This window comes from Marmota flaviventris, chromosome 2, assembly GCF_047511675.1.
Source record: "Marmota flaviventris isolate mMarFla1 chromosome 2, mMarFla1.hap1, whole genome shotgun sequence".
NCBI lineage: Eukaryota > Metazoa > Chordata > Mammalia > Rodentia > Sciuridae > Marmota > Marmota flaviventris.
The window spans coordinates 4,434,377-4,456,059 of record NC_092499.1 but is presented as its reverse complement, the minus strand read 5'-3'; positions in this window follow the sequence as shown (position 1 = coordinate 4,456,059).

Sequence of the window (21,683 nt, the reverse complement as noted above, 5' to 3'; positions counted from 1 at the left end):
AGAAACTATAAAGAAAACACTTAAGAATTATGGAATAACATAAGAAAACCAGATGTAAGAATTATTGGGATAGAGAAATACATAGAGGCATTAAAGAAGATGGCCGCTGCATACGGGGGTTGCTGAAGTGCTGAGCGTGGTGCTCAAAGCAGCGGCTTTAATAGAGATTTCGCACAGTCTGTTAGAGCTTCTTTCACCATTAATCTGTAGCGGACCACTTTGCCAAGGAGCAGGAAGAACAAAGAAATCGAAAAAGAGACGCTTGGCTGCTCAGAGCCGCGGGCGCTTTGCTCCCATCTGCTTCCTCTTTCGCTTTGCTCCGGGCAGAGAAGCTGAATATGTAATCAGCAGTGGATTGTAAGTACCCGAGGCAAAGAAAGCTCAGTGCGCCCCGCCCTTTTTTTTTTCTTTTTTTTTTTTTTTTTTTTTTTTTGAATATTTTTTATACAGGGAGAGTTTGTGGATTGGAATTGTTGGCGGGGCTGTGGTTTCTGTGCCTAAAATCCACTCCGCTGGAGCCGCCATTTGCTTTCTGCTTGCTGTCTTGATGGCTCTGTATACACTGTCCGGCAGCCGCACCTAGAGGTTGGAGCTGGGCTGCGTGCCGAGCCCTGTCCTCCGAAGGCTGGACTGCAGCCTCGAGCGTCTCGGTGGCCTGTTTGCCGCTGCACCTTCGGGCAGAGCCTGCTCTGGGGTCGTTCGGCACCCCACTGCCAGGGGACCCATGCTCCGGAGGAGGGGGACGGAGAGCCGCGGCGGCAGCCACTTGGGCCCCTGGGGCCGGGCACCGGGCTGAAGAGCTGCGGAGGCCAGGGCGGCTCTGCTACAGTCGCAGACAAGCGCGGCGCTCGTGAGCGCGGCCCAGAGACGGAGGCGACGGCGGCAGGGTTTCATTTCTAGAAATCTGGACTGGAAACAGAAGCAGCAGTTTGTATAATCCCAAGAACTTGCTTATACCAGGAAGCTGTAAGGGCAACATGAACATCATTGATGAGATGTAACATGGTGGCAGACGCAGAGAGATCAAGTCTCTGACATCTTCAACTGCGCGGGCATAGGGAGCCGTAAACTGTCTAAGTGCTGTTTGCTCAGGATCACTAGGCAATGCTGTGCTGACGTGGATCTGGGGTGTACAGGCTGGGCCCCTCAGAACACACACACAGAGCCCGAATCGAAGGCAATTAAGCTCCGGTTCGCCTGCTTCGTGTGACTCAGCACTAACAATCCCGCTGAAATAATTGGCCGGCCCTTAGGAACTTACAGAGGTAAAAGCCAACCGAGCCTTCATAGGCAGTGGCCACAGGACTGAAACGGGGATTGGGAGAGACAGTCAGGACCCACCCGTTGCATTGGTCACCCGGCAAAGGGAACAAACGGTCACCATTTGCATGGGATATCACCATGGCAGAGAAATGGCGTCACGGGCGGAGGAGATAACTGCATTGAAACCAGCGCAACAGGTGTGTAATCCCCTAGTCATCTCTCTCCACACAGCAGGGAAAACTTAAGGGCCACTCCCAGCTCTCCTGTGAACGCAATAACCAGACCAAGGGAATCAGGAGTGGCGTGGGACTCGCGGCGCGGAACTCCCGGCTACCGCTCCCACCAGTGCTGACAACTGAGGTCTCTTGCACCAGCTACCGGGGGCGTGGCTACAGGAGGGCAAGCAAATTCGCTGGGGGATCTCAGCCCCAAGCTCTACAAACTTAGGGTCTGAGGGAGGCAAACAGGGAGAGTGAGCCCAGGTGTTCATGAAAACAGTGCTCCCAGGAGCAGCAGACCTGGCATGCAGCCAGTATTGTGGTGAGCGCCACAGGTGAGCACGGCCTGGCTTAAGGAAACACAAGACAAGGCCCTAGACACTCAGGATTGGAGACCCGCCCAGTCTAGGAGAAAGAGCTGCTGCACAGTGAATGGTTCCCACCTATTGAGAGGAGAAGCTTGGCCCAGTGGGCACAGCTCCACCTACTGGAAGAGAAGTTAATAGAACTCTAGGACTGCATTTATTATTATTATTATTATCATTTTTTTCTTTTTGTTTTTTTTCTTCTTTTTCTTTCATTTTCAATTTTTATTTGTTGTTGTTCTTTAACTTTTTTCAATGTTTCTAATTTTTTTAAAATTTTTTTATTTTATTATTATTATTATTATTATTATTTAAATATTAATTTTCATTTTTTTATTATCATTATTATTTTTGTTAAAAAAAATTTTTTTTCGTCTTTTCTTTCTTTCTTTCTTATCTAATCTTTGTTATTTTTGTTTCTTTTGTCTTTTCATTTCTTTTCAATTTTCTTATTCCCCCTTCCTTGAATTCTACCTGCCTACTCTCATTCTCTTTAGTGACTTCTTCCCTTCTCTTCTAATATCTTTCCTCCCAAGCATCAAATAAATTTATAAGAGTAAACAGTAACTCAGCAGTCAAACAGAACAAGAAGTAACATGAGCAGCCTAAAAAAGCAAGGAAGAAAAGGAGTACAAACAATGAAGGACAGCCTAAATATTCAGGAGGACCTAGAGTCAGCAGAAAAATGGTCATATAAAGAACTCAAGGAATACCTTAGACAGATGGAATGGAACCTTAAAGAAGATACGAGACAGCAAATCCAAACAGTGAAAGAACACTTTGAAAATGAATTACATAGACAGATAAAAGAAGAAGTTAAGCATCTTTATCAGGAGATTGAGATTATAAAAAAAAAAACCAAACAATAATTCTAGAAATGAAGGAAACGATAAACCAAATTAAAAACTCAATTGAGAGTATCACTAACAGAGTGGAGCAAGTAGAAGACAGAACATCAGATAATGAAGACAAAATATATCATCTTGAAAAGAGCCTAGCCAACTCAGAAAGGCTGGTTAAAAACCACGAGAAAAACATCCAAAAGATATGGGATAACATAAAGAAACCAAACCTACGAGTCATCGGGATAGAAGAAGGTACAGAGATTCAAACCAAGGGAATGAGTAACCTGCTGAAAGAAATAATTACAGAAAACTTTCCAGATATAAAAAAGGAAACGGATATACAAATTGTAGATGCATACAGGACACCGAGCACACAAAAATCACAGTAGACCAACGCCAAGACACATTGTTATGAAGATATCCAATATACAGAACAAAGAGAAAATACTAAAAGCTACAAGAGAAAGGAGGCAGATTACATTCAGGGGTAAACCAATAAGGTTAACAACGGATTTTTCATCACAGACGCTGAAAGCGAGAAGATCCTGGAACAACGTATTTCAAACACTGAAAGACAATGGATGCCAACCAAGAATTCTGTATCCAGCAAAATTAAGCTTCAGGTACAATAACGAAACAAAAATCTTTCATGATAAACAAAAGCTAAAAGAATTTGCAGCCAGAAAACCAGCATTGCAAAGCATCTTGAGCAAAACACTACACGAGGAAGAAATGAAAAACAATAACCAAAACCATCAGTGGGAAGTGCCTCTATAAAGACAGAGGGCGGGGGGAAAGCCAACCATGGAGAAACAAACTAAATTAAAAAAAAAAAAAAAGAAGAAGAAGAAGATAAATAATCAAACATGGCTGGAAGTACAAACCATATATCAATAGTAACTCTAAACATTAATGGCTTAAACTCTCCAATAAAGCGACATAGGCTGGTAACATGGATTAAAAAAACAAATCCAACAATATGCTGCCTCCAGGAGACACATCTGATTGGAAAAGACATACACAGGCTGAAGGTGAAAGGTTGGGAAAAAATATACCACGCACACGGTCCTCGTAAGCAAGCAGGGGTGGCCATCCTCGTATCGAATAAAATTGACTTCAAGACTAAATTAATCAAAAGGGATAAGGAAGGACATTATATACTGTTAAAAGGAACCATTCACCAACAAGACATAACAATTATCAATATTTATGCACCAAATAATGGTGCTGCGACATTCATAAAACAAATTCTCCTCAAGTTCAAGAATCAAATAGACCACAACACAATAATTATGGGTGACTTCAACACACCTCTCTCACAATTGGACAGATCCTCCAAACAAAAGCTGAATAAAGAAACTATAGAACTCAATATCACAATCAACAACCTAGACTTAACTGACATATATAGAATATATCAACCATCATCAAGTGGATATACTTTTTTCTCAGCAGCACATGGATTCTCCTCAAAAATAGACCATATATTATGCCATAGGGCAACCCTCAGTAAATATACAGGGATGGAGATAATACCATGCATTTTATCTGATCATAATGGAATGAAACTGGAAATCAATGATAAAAGAAGGAAGGAAAAATCCTACATCACATGGAAAATGAACAATATGTTACTGAATGATCAATGGGTTACAGAAGACATAAAGGAAGAAATCAAAAAATTCTTAGAGATAAATGAAAATACAGACACAACATATCGGAATCTATGGGACACAATGAAAGCAGTTTTAAGAGGGAAATTCATCGCCTGGAGGTCATTCCTCAAAAAAAAGAAAAAACCAACAAATAAATGAGCTCACACTTCATCTCAAAGCCCTAGAAAAGGAAGAGCAAAACAACAGCAAATGTAGCAGAAGGCAAGAAATAATTAAAATCAGAGCGGAAATCAATGAAATTGAAACAAAAGAAACTATTGAAAAAATTAACAAAACTAAAAGTTGGTTCTTTGAAAAAATAAATAAGATCGACAGACCCTTAGCCATGCTAACGAAGAGAAGAAGAGAGAGAACTCAAATCACTAACATACGGGATGAAAAAGGCAATATCACAACAGATACTACGGAAATACAGAAGACAATTCGAAATTATTTTGAAAACCTATATTCCAATAAAATAGAAGATAGTGAAGACATCGATAAATTCCTTAAGTCATATGATTTGCCCAGACTGAGTCAGGAGGATACTCACAACTTAAACAGACCAATAACAATAGATGAAATAGAAGAAGCAATCAAAAGACTTCCAACCAAGAAAAGCCCAGGACCGGATGGGTATACAGCGGAGTTTTACAAAACCTTTAAGGAAGAATTAATACCAATACTTTTCAAGTTATTTCAGGAAATAGAAAAAGAAGGAGCTCTGCCAAATTCATTCTATGAGGCCAACATCACCCTGATTCCGAAACCAGACAAAGACACCTCAAAGAAAGAAAACTACAGACCAATATCTCTGATGAACCTAGATGCAAAAATCCTCAATAAAATTCTGGCGAATCGGATACAAAGGCACATCAAAAAAATTGTGCACCATGATCAAGTAGGATTCATCCCTGGGATGAAAGGATGGTTCAATATACGGAAATCAATAAATGTTATTCACCACATCAATAGACTTAAAAATAAGAACCATATGATGATCTCAATAGACGCAGAAAAAGCATTAGACAAAGTACAACATCCCTTTATGTTCAAAACATTAGAAAAACTAGGGATAACAGGAACTTACCTCGACATTGTAAAAGCTATCTATGCTAAGCCTCAGGCTAGCATCATTCTCAATGGAGAAAAATTGAAGGCATTCCCCCTAAAATCTGGAACAAGACAGGGATGCCCTCTATCACCACTTCTATTCAATATAGTTCTCGAAACACTGGCCAGAGCAATTAGACGAAAGAAATTAAAGGCATAAAAATAGGAAAGGAAGAACTTAAATTATCACTATTTGCAGATGACATGATTCTATACCTAGAAGACCCAAAGGGGTCTACAAAAAAACTACTAGAACTAATAAATGAATTCAGCAAAGTGGCAGAATATAAAATCAACACGCATAAATCAAAGGCATTTCTGTATATCAGCGACAAAACTTCTGAAATGGAAATGAGGAAAAACACTCCATTCACAATATCCTCAAAAAAAGTAAAATACTTGGGAATCAACCTAACAAAAGAGGTGAAAGATTTATATAATGAAAACTACAAAACCCTAAAAAGAGAAGTAGAAGAAGATCTTAGAAGATGGAAAAATATACCCTGTTCATGGATAGGCAGAACTAACATCATCAAAATGGCGATATTACCAAAAGTTCTCTATAGGTTTAATGCAATGCCAATCAAAATCCCAACGGCATTTCTTGTAGAAATGGATAAAGCAATCATGAAATTCATATGGAAAAATAAAAGACCCAGAATAGCAAAAGCAATTCTAAGCAGGAAGTGCAAATCAGGCGGTATAGCGATACCAGACTTAAAACTATATTACAGAGCAATAGTAACAAAAACAGCATGGTACTGGTACCAAAACAGGAGGGTGGACCAATGGTACAGAATAGAGGACACAGAGACTAATCCACAAAGCTACAACTATCTTATATTTGATAAAGGAGCTAAAAGCATGCAATGGAGGGAGGATAGCATCTTCAACAAATGGTGCTGGGAAAACTGGAAATCCATATGCAACAAAATGAAACTGAATCCCCTCCTCTCGCCATGCACAAAAGGTAACTCAAAGTGGATCAAGGAGCTAGATATCAAATCAGAGACTCTGCGTCTGATAGAAGAAAAAGTTGGCTCTGATCTACATATTGTAGGGTCGGGCTCCAAATTCTTTAATAGGACACCCATAGCACAAAAGTTGATAACAAAAATCAACAAATGGGACTTACTTAAACTGAAAAGTTTTCTCTCAGCAAGAGAAACAATAAAAGAGGTAAATAGGGAGCCTACATCATGGGAACAAATTTTTACTCCTCACACTTCAGATAGAGCCCTAATATCCAGAGTATACAAAGAACTCAAAAAATTAAACAATAAGAAAACAAATAACCCAATCAACAAATGGGCCAAAGACCTGAACAGACACTTCTCAGAGGAGGACATACAATCAATCAACAAGTACATGAAAAAATGCTCACCATCTCTAGCAGTCAGAGAAATGCAAATCAAAACCACCCTAAGATACCATCTCACTCCAGTAAGATTGGCAGCCATTATGAAGTCAAACAACAACAAGTGCTGGAGAGGATGTGGGGAAAAGGGTACTCTTGTACATTGCTGGTGGGACTGCAAACTGGTGCGGCCAATCTGGAAAGCAGTATGGAGACTCCTGGGAAAGCTGGGAATGGAACCACCATTTAACCCAGCTATTGCCCTTCTTGGACTTTTCCCTGAAGACCTTAAAAGAGCATACTACAGGGATACTGCTACATCGATGTTCATAGCAGCACAATTCACAATTGCTAGACTGTGGAACCAACCCAGATGCCCTTCAATAGATGAATGGATAAAAAAAAAATGTGGCATTTATACACCATGGAGTATTACGCAGCACTAAAAAATGACAAAATCATGGCATTTGCAGGGAAATGGATGGCACTAGAGCAGATTATGCTTAGTGAAGCTAGCCAATCCCTAAAAAACAAATACCAAATGTCTTCTTTGATATAATGAGAGCAACTAAGAACAGAGCAGGGAGGAAGAGCAGGAAGAAAAGATTAACATTAAACAGATACATGAGGTGGGATGGAAAGGGAGAGAAAAGGGAAATTGCATGGTAATGGAGGGAGACCCTCATTGTTATACAAAATTACATATAAGAGGTTGTGAGGGGAATGGGAAAATAAACAAGGAGAGAGAAGAATTACAGTGGATGGGGTAGAGAGAGAAGATGGGAGGGGAAGGAGGGGGGATGGTAGAGGATAGGAAAGGTAGCAGAATACAACAGTTACTAATAGGGCATTATGTAAAAATGTGGATGTGTAACCGATGTGATTCTGCAATCTGTATTTGGGGTAAAATTGGGAGTTCATAACCAACTTGAATCTAATGTATGAAATATGATATGTCAAGAGCTTTATAATGTTTTGAACAACCAATAAAAAAAATTCAAAAAAAAAAAGAGAAATACATAGAGTTACAAACCAAAGGAATGAACAATCTATTCAATGAAATAACATCAGAAATTTTTCCAAACATGAAGAATGAATAGGAATATCAAATACAAGAGGCTTGCAGGACATCAAACATATGAAATTACAAAAGATCCACATCAAGGCACATTTAATGAAAATGCCTAGCATACAGAATAATGAGAATTTTTTTTATTTTTTAGTTTTGGTGGACACAAAATCTTTATTTTTTTATTTTTATGTGGTTCTGAGGATCGAACCCAGAGCCCTGCACATGCCAGGCAAGTATGCTACCACTTGAGCCACATCCTCAGCCCAAGGAGAGAATTTTAACAGCCATGAGAGAAAGGATTCAGATTACATATAGGGGAACAAATTAGGATATCTGCAGATTTTTCAACCTAGACCCTGAAAGCTAGAAGATCCTGGAACAACATACACCAAGCTCTGAAAGCAAATGGATGCCAACTAAGAATCTTATATCCAGCAAATTTAAGCTTTAGATTTGATGACTGTAGAGAATCAGATGTGACTGCGTTACTATTACTGCCCTTGATGGAGTCTGCCTGCAAATGGGATATTCTGTCAAGGTATAGATAGGTAACAGCGGACATGCTTGAAAACGAGGTGTCTGCTGTCCTTGGGAGGACTTGCCTGCAAATGGGATGTTCTGCCAAGTGGGCTAGGAGGGCGCTGAGAAAAATTTTATTATCTGTTCTTAACAAAGAGCAGAACTCAACATACTCCGGGCTGAGAATAGATTAGCCATGAGAAGCGGGTCACTTCTGATTAGAAAGTAAAACTTCTGTATGCTATGTTTAATTAGCTGAAAGACCTGATTTATTGATGTTGGAAGGCTGCTTCTTTGTTCACAATACTATAAAAAGATTGCTTGTACACAATAAAGGACTTTTTTCTGCTGCTGCTGCTGCTGCTTAGCTTGCTCTGCTTCTTCTTTCTTTTCCCATGCTGACCTGCAAGTGAATTACTGCAACAGATGACAAAATAAAAACCTTCCATAATAAACAAAAGGTAGAAGAATTTACAACTAGAAAGCCTGAAATTCAGAACATCCTGGCAAAATATTCTATGAGGAGGAAATGAAAAACAACAATGAAAATCAGCAAAGGGAGGTACTACAAAAAAAGAAAACCCAATCAAATGAGAAGCCAAGTCTGCCACGCAACCAGCACTGGCTTCATGAAAGAGGGTTCAATTCATGATTAAACACTAGGGAGTTTTAAATTAAAGAGACAAGACTCTTATTATCTTTAATATAAGCTCCGGGATGGCTTCTCCTAGCTCCTGCCTCCAGCTACCTAATGTGGTATCAAGGTTTACAGAAGAAACTAGCGAGAGAGAGACAACATGCTGGAGTGAGCTTTTATTGGGGAACAAAAAATTCAAGGGAAAAATCCCATCCAATGAAGGTTAAGGGGGCAGCATCCCAAGGTCAGGGGTGACAATTGGGTCTTCAGGACAGTGGCCAGGCATGCCTCTGCACAGACAAGCCCTAGGACCTGGAAAAGAGTGGGGAAAAGCTCTGACACAGCTGTGTCTAAGCGCCTCTCACCCAGCCAGGGAGGTAACTCAAATCACATGTGAGAATGGCCTCCCACATATTTCCCCTTTTTTCTTTTAAAAAGCAGGCAATGATTTACTCTCTTTTTTTTTTAAAGAGAGAGAGAGAGAATTTTAATATTATTTATTTATTTTTAGTTTTCGGCAGACACAACATCCCTGTTTGTATGTGGTGCTGAGGATTGAACCCAGGCCGCACGCATGCCAGGTGACCACGCTACCACTTGAGCCACATCCCTAGCCCTGATTTACTCTCTTGAGTCTCTGCACTCTCACTCTGAAGACTCGCCATCCTATAATTACAACACAAAAAACAATTAACAGCAAAGAGAACAATCCAATAATGTACCAGGCCAAGTGTTTAAGAATATTTCCAGGGCTAAATCCATTTAATTCCTTCAATATTTGATTAGCCAAAGAAGAAGGATCTGAGAAATCAGCTGTATTATTTTGAATATTTTGGATATGATGATCGAGTTCCAAAAGATCCAAGCTATTATTATTATTTTGCCAAATACCCAACAAATGGTTCTTAACCTTCTCCCAATCCCAGAGAGAAGCATTGTACTTGGCAACTGTAACACACATATTTATAACTTGTGTGGCACTTAAGCCTTTCTTTAAACTTTAAAGCCAAAAGTTCATTACCTATATTTATAACAGTCACCTCTAAGGTGTTTAATTTAGTCTCAATCCTTTCATCAATATGTATTTGATTGTGCAGAACCTTGGAAGTATTTGGGGCTAAATTATTAAGAAATTTTGCATATTGAATATTTTGAAATAAAGTTATCGAGGCTGTGACAGTGGATGCAATCAAAGAAACCAAGGCCAAAACTCCCACAATTATAATTCCAATGGCACATCTAGGTCTCGCTAGCTGGGTATGAATTCACTGTAAGATGTGAAAACCAGCATCAGCATACCATGGCTCTGAAATATTAGCAGGCAATAAAACAAAAGAGGGCTGATGAAGTACCAGCACTCCTTTTCTTTTATTATATCTAGTAATACAATTGGTTAGGTTACATTTGTTACATGTTACAACATATCTGTCATCTATCCATTTAACTTTTACATTTCCAATGATTAAAATGTAAGGAGACTGGACACAGGCTAATAAGCCATACCAAGATCCTTCCTTACAGCTCTTGCCAACAAAATTTGGTAAAGGCTTATCTGTAAAATGAATTCTGAGGCAGCAATTAAGCACCAAACATCTTTTTGAATATCACCCTCACTGTAAGTCAAAATATTGCTTACAAATCCTGCAGGTGTCATAGCAGAATTTTTTTTCATAATTGTCTCATCAATTTTTTGGAGACTAGTCTAAAATATACTCATACCTTTAGACACCTTATGTTGAACAGGAAAAGTATTTACACAATCTATCCATCTAGGAAAGGTGCCAATCTCACTTGTAGAACTATTTGGACAATGAGGTATTCATGGAGGTTTTGCAGAAATGACTAGTTTGTTATGGGAAAGTCCCATTTTAATAACTGATCTAGTATAAGGTTATAAGTCTCCATAAATAGTATGATAGTCAGTCTAGGTCTTCCAACCACTGTCTTTTCCTCAAATGATACTCATTTGAGTACTTTCATCGTGGGACCAACACAAAGGTAATTGGGCACTGTAGCCAGAATAATTAAATCTAGTCACATGATTGGGAGTAATATGAGTATCTGTAAATCCTCCCATCATGAATGAGTCAATAGTAAACACTGGAATAGATACTTCAGTCCACACTGCTGGATGTACCAGGGGTGGTTCTGGGAAATACATACAGTAAGTGTCTGCTTGACTCCCTTTTACCTAACAGCTCAACAGAGCAATCACTGTAACTACGGAGGCGTTTCAGCACTGCCAGATACCGTGTGCGGCGTAGAGACCCTTTGAAAAGGTTGCTAACCAAGCCTTCATGAAATAGTGGACCAGAACTGAAACCAAGTCTGGGACAGACCAGAGACAGGCCAGACCCACCCCTCCCATCGGACACTCCAGCAAGGAGTCTGGGGCCCACCATAGCAGAGAGCTGACATCACCAGAGTTTGGCAGATGGGATCCCTTCCCAGTGAAATCGCTTCAACAGGTGTGTGACTCCCATCCCCACCAGATGCATACAGCTGGGAAACCTCAAAAATCTCGCCCCAGAGCTCCGTGGGTGTAACTGTAGGGGCCAAGGGAAGCAGAGGGGACTCCCAACACTCAACTCCCCCTACCACCAGCGGTGACACCCAAGGCCTTAGCCACCAGTTCCTAGGGGCATGGCCACCGAAGGGGTCCAGACAAATTAAACTGATGGTTCCCAGATCACCTGCTCCACAACCTTGGGGTCTGGATGAATGACAAACAGAGAGAGTGCTCAGTCGTTCAGGAAATAGGGCACTCAGGGGGGCTGCAAGTGTAACTAGATCTGTGGAGATCGCCTCCAGTGAGCGGGGCCTGGCTGGCTGGCAGGAGGAAGGGGGAGAGGGGCCAGAGAAGAGAAATGGCTCTGGACTAACAGGATTGGAGAGATGCCCAGTAGGGGAAGAGGAGCCGCCTTACAGGGATTGCTGCCAGCACATAGAGGGCAGAAGCTCGGCTGGGAGGGCACAGCTCTGCCTACTGGAAGACAAGAAAATAGAACTCTAAGACTTCATTTATCATTTTTTTCTTTTCCCTTTTCAATTTTTATTGTTCTTTCCATTCTGCTTTATTCTACCTATTTTTCTCTCCCTCTTTCTCTTTAAGGACTCCTTCCTTCCCCTTCCCCCTAACTTTCATCCCAAGCATTATGACTTTTCATTACATGTAATTTTCTAAATGTAAATAGGTGAATGTTCCAAGACTGTCTATAGGGCTCCTAAGTACCTAGCTATTACCAAATACCCTGATCCATTCACCTATTAATATCCCCCTTTGGTAGAGCAATCTTCCAAAGGAGACAAGACATACTAACCTTCACACCATCATAGCACCCAACGTAAACATAAAGTCCTAAGACCAAACAACAGATCACTATATGCCTACAGAATCCATAAGCCTTTTATGAATTGAATGAATCAGCTTTAAATTACAATAAAGCCCAACATCTCTAGATATAGTCTCCCACCTCAAAGGAGAGACCACAGAGATATACAAAACCAAAACAAATTTATAGGAGAAAACAGAAACACTGTAGTTACATAGAGTTGGAAAGTAACATGAACACCATGAAAAAACAAGGGGAAAGGATTACAAACAATGCAGGACAACTTAAATTTACAGGAGAACCTAGAGGCATCAGTAAAATGGACAGAGAAGAAACTCAAGGCATGCCTGACTCAGATAGAATGGAATCGTAAAGAAGTCATTAGACAGAAAGTCCAAACAATGAAAGAATACTTTGAAAATGAATTACATAAGCAGATTCAAGAAGCAAAAAATGAACTCTACCAGGAGATAGAGATTTTTTTAAAAAATCAAACAGTAATCCTAGAATTGCAGGAAACCATAAACCAAATCAAAAACTCAAATGAGAATATTACAAATAGACTAGATCAAATAGAAGTCAGAACATCAGATAATGAAGACAAAGTTTATCAATTCGAAAAGACTATAGTCAATGCAGAAAGGCTGGTAAGAAACAACAAGCAAAACATCCAAGAGATATGGGATGTCATAAAAAAAAACAAACTTAAGAGTCATTGGCATAGAGGAAGGTATAGAGGTCCAAACCAAAGGAATGAGCAATCTGTTGAATGAAATAATTTTAGAAAACTTTCCAGACATGAAAGATGGAATGGATTGCCAAATCCTGGAAGCCTACAGGACCCCAAACATACAAAACCATAATAGACCAACTCCAAGACACATTATTATGAAGATATCCAACATACAGAACAAGGAGAGAATATTAAAAGCTACAAAAGAACAGAGGCAGATTACATTCAGGGGTAAACCAATTAGGTTAACAGCTGATTTTTCATCACAGAGGTTGAAAGCAAGAAGATCCTGGAACAACGTATTTCAAACGCTGAAAAATAATGGATTCCAACCAAGAATATTTTATCTAGCAAAATTAAGCTTCAGGTTTGACAACGAAATTAAAATATTTCAGGATAAACAAAAGTTAAAAGAATTTGCAGCCAGAAAACCAGTACTGCAAAGCATTTTGAGCAAAACACTTCAAGAAGAGGAAATGAAAAACAACACCCAAAACCAACAGTGGGAGGTAACTCAGTAAAGGGGGGTGGAATAACCAAAGAGGAAAAACAAGCCAAATTAAAATAAATAAATAAATAAACATGACTGGAAGTACAAACCATATATCAATAGTAACCCTAAACGTTAATGGCTTAAACTCACCAATCAACTGACATAGGCTAGTAACTTGGATTAAAAAAACAGATCCAACAATATGCTGCCTTCAGGAGACTCATATGATAGGAAAAGACATACACAGGCTGAAAGTGAAACATTGGGAAAAATCATACCACTCACATGGGCCTCGGAAGCAAGCAGGAGTGGCCATACTAATATCAAATAAAATCAACTTCAAGCCTAAGTTAATCAAAAGATATAAAGAAGGACACTATATACTGTTAAAAGGAACCATTTACCAACAAGACATAACAATTATCAATATGTATGCACCAAATAAAAGTGCTGCAATGTTCATAAAACAAACTCTCCTCAAGTTCAAGAATCAAATAGACAACAACACAATAATTATGGGGGACTTCAACACACCGCTCTCACAATTGGACAGATCCTCCAAACAAAATTTGAATAAAGAAACTACAGAACTCAATAACACAATCAATAACCTAGACTTAACTGACATATATAGAATATATCAACCATCATCAAGTGGATATACATTCTTCTCAGCAGCACATGGATCCTTCTCAAAGATAGACCATATATTATGCCACAGGGTAACCCTTAGTAAATATAAAGGTGTAGAGATAATACCATGCATCTTATCTGATCATAAAGGAATGAAACTGGAAATCAATGATAAAAGAAGGAAGGAAAAATCCTGCAACACCTGGAAAATGAACAATATGTTACTGAATGATCAATGGGTTACAGAAGACATAAAGGAGGAAATCAAAAAATCCTTAGAGATAAATGAAAATACAGACACAACATATCAGGATCTATGGGACACAATGAAAGCAGTTTTAAGAGGGAAATTCATTGCCTGGAGTTCATTTCTCAAAAAAAGAAAAAACCAACAAATAAATGAGATCACACTTCATCTCAAAAACCTAGAAAAGGAAGAAAAAACAACAGCAAATGTAGCAGAAGGCAAGAAATAATTAACATCCAGAGCGGAAATCAATGAAATTGAAACAAAAGAAACCATTGAAAAAATTGACAAAACTAAAAGTTGGTTCTTTGAAAGAATAAATAAGATCAACAGACCCTTAGCCATACTAATGAAGAGAAGAAGAGAGAGAACTCAAATTACTAAAATACGGGATGAAAAAGGCAATATCACAACAGACACTACAGAAATACAGAAGATAATTAGAAATTATTTTGAAACCCTATATTCCAATAAAATAGAAGATAGTGAAGGCATTGATAAATTTCTTAAGTCATATGATTTGCCCAGATTGAGTCAGGAAGATACACACAATTTAAACAGACCAATAACAAAGGAGGAAATAGAAGAAGCCATCAAAAGGCTACCAACCAAGAAAAGCCCTGGACCGGATGGGTATACAGCGGAGTTTTACAAAACCTTTAAAGAAGAATTAATACCAGTACTTTTCAAGTTATTTCAGGAAATAGAAAAAGAAGGAGCTCTTTCAAATTCATTCTATGAGGCCAACATCACCCTGATCCCAAAACCAGACAAAGACACTTCAAAGAAAGAAAACTACAGACCAATATCTCTAATGAACCTAGATGAAAAAATCCTCAATAAAATTCTGGTGAATCAGATACAAAAACATATCAAAAAAAATTGTGCACTATGATCAAGTAGGATTCATCCCTGGGATGCAAGTCTCGTTCAATATACGGAAATCAATAAATGTTATTCACCACATCAATAGACTTAAAGATAAGAACCATATGATCATCTCGATAGACACAGAAAAAGCATTCAACAAAGTACAGCATCCCTTTATGTTCAAAACACTAGAAAAACTAGGGATAGCAGGAACTTACCTCAACATTGTAAAAGCTATATATGCTAAGCCTCAGGCTAGCATCATTCTAAATGGAGAAAAATTGAAGGCATTCCCTCTAAAGTCTGGAACAAGACAGGGATGCCCTATCTCACCACTTCTATTCAATATAGTTCTCAAAATACTGGCCAGAGCAATTAAACAGACAAAAGAAATTAAAGGCATAAAAATAGGAAAAGAAGAACTTAAACTATCACTATTTGTGATTGACATGATTCTATACCTAGCAGACCCAAAAGGGTCTACAAAGAAACTACTAGAGCTAATAAATGAATTCACCAAAGTGGCAGGATATATAAAATCAACACGCATAAATAAAAGGCATTCCTGTATATCAGTGACAAATCTTCTGAAATGGAAATGAGGGGAACCACCCCATTCACAATATCCTCAAAAAAGAAAATAAAATACTTGGGAATCAACCTAACAAAAGAGGTGAAAGATTTATACAATGAAAACTGCAGAACCCTAAAGAGAGAAATAGAAGAAGATCTTAGAAGATGGGAAAATATACCCTGTTCATGGATAGTCAGAACTAACATCATCAAAATGGCGATTTTACCAAAATTTCTCTATAGGTTTAACACAATGCCAATCAATATCCCAACGGCATTTCTTGTAGAAATAGATAAAGCAATCATGAAATTCATATGGAAAAATAAAAGACCCAGAATAGCAAAAGCAATTCTAAGCAGGAAGAGTGAATCAGGCGGTAGAGCAATACCAGACTTCAAACTATACTACAGAACAATAGTAACAAAAACAGCATGGTACTGGTACCAAAACAGGCGGGTGGACCAATGGTACAGAATAGAGGACACAGAGACCAATCCACAAAATTACAACTATCTTATTTTTGACAAAGGGGCTAAAAGCATGCAATGGAGGAAGGATAGCATCTTCAACAAATGGTGCTGGGAAATCTGAAAATCCATATGCAACAAAATGAATCTGAATCCCTTTCTCTTGCCATGCACAAAAGTTAACTCAAAATGGATCAAAGACCTTGATATCAAAACAGAGACCCTGCATCTGATAGAAGAAAAAGTTGGCTCCGATCTACATACTGTAGGGTCAGGCTCCAAATTCCTTAATAGGATACCCATAGCACAAGAGTTAAAAACAAAAATCAACAAATGGGACTCACTCAAACTAAAAAGTTTTTTCTCAGCAAGAGAAACAATAAGAGAGGTAAATAGGGAGCCTATATCCTGGGTACAAATCTTTACTCCTCACACTTCAGATAGAGCCCTAATATCCAGAGTATACAAAGAACTCAAAAAATTAAACAATAAGAAAACAAATAACCCAATCAATAAATGGGCCAAGGACCTGAACAGACACTTCTCAGAGGAGGACATACAAAGAATCAACAAGTACATGAAAAAATGCTCACCATCTCTAGCAGTCAGAGAAATGCAAATCAAAACCACCCTAAGATACCATCTCACTCCAGTAAGATTGGCAGCCATTATGAAGTCAAACAACAACAAGTGCTGGCAAGGATGTGGGGGAAAGGGTACACTTGTACACTGCTGGTGGGACTGCAAATTGGTGCGGCCAATTTGGAAAGCAGTATGGAGATTCCTCAGAAAGCTGGGAATGGAACCACCATTTGACCCAGCTATTCCCCTTCTCGGACTATTCCCTAAACACCTTAAAAGAGCATATTATAGGGATACTGCTACATCTATGTTCATAGCAGCACAATTCACAATAGCTAGACTGTGGAACTAACCTAGATGCCCTTCAATAAATGAATGGATAAAAAAATGTGGCATTTATACACAATGGAGTATTACTCAGCACTAAAAAATGACAAAATCATGGCATTTGCAGGGAAATGGATGGCACTAGAGCAGATTATGCTAAGTGAAGCTAGCCAATCCCTAAAAAACAAATGCCAAATGTCTTCTTTGATATAAGGAGAGCAACTAAGAACAGAGCAGGGAGGAAGAGCATGAGAAGTAGATTAACATTAAACAGGGATGAGAGGTGGGAGGGAAAGGGAGAGAGAAGGGAAATTGCATGGAAATGGAAGGAGACCCTCATCATTATACAAAATTACATATAAGAGGAAGTGAGGGGAAAGGGGAAAAATCAAGGGAGAGAAATGAATTACAGTAGATGGGGTAGAGAGAGAAGATGGGAGGGGAAGTGTGGGGAGGGGGGATAGTAGAGGATAGGAAAGGCAGCAGAATACAACAGACACTAGTATGGCAGTATGTAAAAACATGGATGTGTAACCGATGTGATTCTGCAATCTGTACACAGGGTAAAAATGGGAGTTCATAACCCACTTGAATCAAATATATGAAATATGATATGTCAAGAGCTATGTAATGTTTTGAACAACTAATAATATTAAAAAATCACTGTAACTACCATCATCAATGGAGACTTTTCCTTCCTAGGAGTCAAATTATTCGTGAAGTGTGTGTTGTCAGCTTCTTCATGTCTTCCCATGAGATCAGCTTTTCAGCTGGGTCATGTTGATTCCTCTTCATTCTTCTTCAATATCTCTTCCTTTTGAGTGGAGTCATCTCCGGGTCAATTTTTAGTCTCTTGAATATCGTTCTATCTCTTCCATGTTTGATTGCACATTCAGACACCCAGATAGAACAGAAAGCACCTTCTGGAAAAATACAAGCATGACCTCTGCCCCACATAATCACGGGATCTGGGCCTTTCCATTGACCAGTCTGGTGCATTATCTGTTTTAATCTGTAAAGGACATCCTAACACAACAAAGGCTGCTAGGCAGTGAGAAATTACATGGTGAGTATTTTCTTTTGTACATGCTGTGGCAAAAATAATTCTGGAATGTGTATCAACTATTACATGAACATAACATTGCTTACCAAATTGAGGTATATGAGTTACATCCATTTTCCATATTTGATTTGGTTTTAATCCACGGGGATTTACCCCTGATGGCAGACATGGAGTGTGAATAACACACTTAAGGCAGTGACTTACAATTTGACGAGCTTGTTCTCTGGTAATATTAATTTTTTACATAAGCTAGAAGCATTTTGATGATGCAAGGAATGTGAAGCTTGTGCACAATCATATGGAGACATCTGTTGACAAACAGCTACCAATTTATCAACCTTGTCATTACCTGAAGTTAAAGGCCCTGGAAGATTAGTGTGAGCTCATATGTGTCCTATAAAACATGGGTATTTTTGGTTTTGCACTGCCTTTTATAGATTATGAAATAATTTAAATAGCTCTTGTGATGAGGTATAACCAATAACTGAAGTTTCAATATTTTTGGTAATTCCAACTGCATATAAGCTGTCAGAATAAATATAAATAGGCTCATTTGTAAAGTAATTTAAGGCACCAATGAGAGCTTGTAGCTCTGTTCATTGGGCAGAAGTATATGAGGTTATATTACCTCTGTGTGAACATGGCTATAAAAACCTGCTTTACCTGAGATTGAACCATCAGTGAACACCGTAGGGCTCCATCTATGGACTGGGCACATACAATCTTTGGAAAAATAAGTGGAGTTATTGATGCAAATTGAATAATTTTTCAGGAGGGTAATGACTTTCTATCTGACCAGGAAAATCAGCAAAAGCTATTTGCCATAAACTAGAAGCTTGAAAAAGCCAATTATCTTGTTGAACAGAAAATGGAATAATTATAATATCAGGTTTAGATTCAATTAATTGTAAAACTTTCATTCTACCTTTAATTACTAATTGAGCAATAGAGTCATGAAAAGGAATTAATGTCTTTTGGGGAGAGTGGTGTAGAGAATCAGATGTAACTGCGTTACTATTACTGTCCTTGATGGAGTCTGCCTGCAAACAGGATATTCTGTCAAGGTATAGATAGGTAACAGCGGACATGCTTGAAAACAAGGTGTCTGCTGTCCTTGGGAGGGCCTACTTGCAAATGAGAGGCTCCTTCAAGGTTTAGATAAGGTAACAGCAGACATGCTTGAAAACAAGGTGTCTGCTGTCCCTGGGAGGACTTGCCTGCAAACGGGATGTTCTGCCAAGTGGGCTAGGAGGGCGCTGAGAAAATTTTTATTATCTGTTCTTAACAAAGAGCAGAGCTCAACATACTCTGGGCCAAGAATAGATTAGCCATGAGAAGCGGGTCACTTCTGATTAGAAAGTAAAACTTCTGTATGCTATGTTTAATTAGCTAAAAGACCTGATTTATTGATGTTGGAAGGCTGCCTTCTTTGTTCACAATACTATAAAAAGATTGCTTGTACACAATAAAGGACTTTTTTTCTGCTGCTGCTTTGCTTGCTCTGCTTCTTCTTTCTTTTCCCATGCTGACCTGCAAGTGAATTACTGCTACAGAGTGGGCTAAATGAATCCTCTCAATAACTCCCAATCTTTGCTATATGGCTCCTGTTGGGGTATGCACAGTTGCAAATATTAATAAATATACTAGTTCATTAGGTTTAATCCTAGTAAGCTGTACATTTTTAATTGCACTTTAAACCTTTTTTAAAGCTGCTCTAGCCTCTATTGTCAGCTAATGTGGAGAAGGATCTCCTTGCAATATCTGAAATAAAGGACTTAAATCAGAAGTAGTTAGTTTTAAGGATGGCCTCAGCCAATTAATATCTCCTAATAATTTTTGAAAGTCATTAAGGGTATGTAACTCCTTAATTTTTATCTGTAGATTTTGAGGATGGATTGTATGTCCTTGAATTATCTGACCTAAATATTGAAAGGGAGGCACCTTTTGTATCTTTTGAGGAGCAATGCACAAACCCATTGCTGTAAATGAAGCCTCTAACTGAGTAAAAATTTCTAAAAGTACTTCTGATTAGCATGAGCCAATAATATATCATCCATAAAACAATAATATATTCATCAGGAAAATTATCTCTTATAGGAGCTATCGCTTGACCCACAAATTTTTGACATAAAGTTGGACTATTACACTCCCCTTGAGGCAAACCCTTCCAGCAATATCTTTTAACAGGTTCTTTAAAATTAATTGCTGGGACACTAAAAGCAAATTTTTCACAATCATCAGGATGCCATCTTATTGAGAAAAAACAATCTTTTAGATCTATTACCATTAAGCTATAATTTAAAGGAATTGCTGTGGGGGAAGGAAGTCTGGGCTGCAATGATTACATAGGCTGAATTGCATGGTTTATTGCCCTTAAATTCTGTAATAACCTCCAATTACCTGACTTTTTCTTAATAACAAAAATGGGGGTGTTCCAAGGACTAAGCACTGATTCTATATGACCAGCCTGAATTTGTTCCTCAACTAACATATGAATTATCTTAAGTTTTTCCCTGAGATGGGCCACTGAGAAATCCATTTAGGCTCTTCTGTGAGCCAGGTGATCTGTTCTGCTGTCTTCTGAATCGGGGAGACACTCAGGGCCCCTAGTAAAAATTTTGGTTTGGAGTATTTACTAATCTCTGTCGAGAAGACTGGTTTGTAAGCAGATACTCTCCCTGATAAGTTCCCTCATTATCTCCAGGAAGAAGCCCTTGATTAATTTCCTCAAATGATCTCATAGAATTTGAAATTACTAATAATAATTTTATTTTGTTTAATATATTTCTTCCCCATAGGTTTACTGGTAAGGACTCTAACACATAAGGTTTAAAAACTCCACTGTTTCCATCAGGATCCTCCCAATGGAGATAATTTGCACTTTGAGCAGGCTGTGAGACTTGTCCAATTCCCTTTAGGTTAGCTGGTGTTATATGTAAGGCCAATTTTTAGGCCAGACGTGACTAGACAGGACTGATATATAGGCTCCTGTGTCCACTATGCCTTTGAACTTTTTATGATTAATTTTAAGTTCCAGTAGAGGGCACTCCTGCCACACTAATTGAGACCAGTACACTCTGGCGGTTTGGAAACTGAATTTACTTGTGGGTGTCCATCTGAATTACAAGGTAATAAAATTAATTGAGCAAATGTATTTTTTGGAGTAAGCCAAAGGGCATAATTTGATTTTACAATAACATTTAATTCTCCTTCAAAATAAGAATCTATTAATCCAGGTATTAAATTGATGGCCCCTTTTAAATTGTTACGTCCCAAAATTAACCCTATACTTTTTCTAGGGAGTGGCCTGAAAATCCC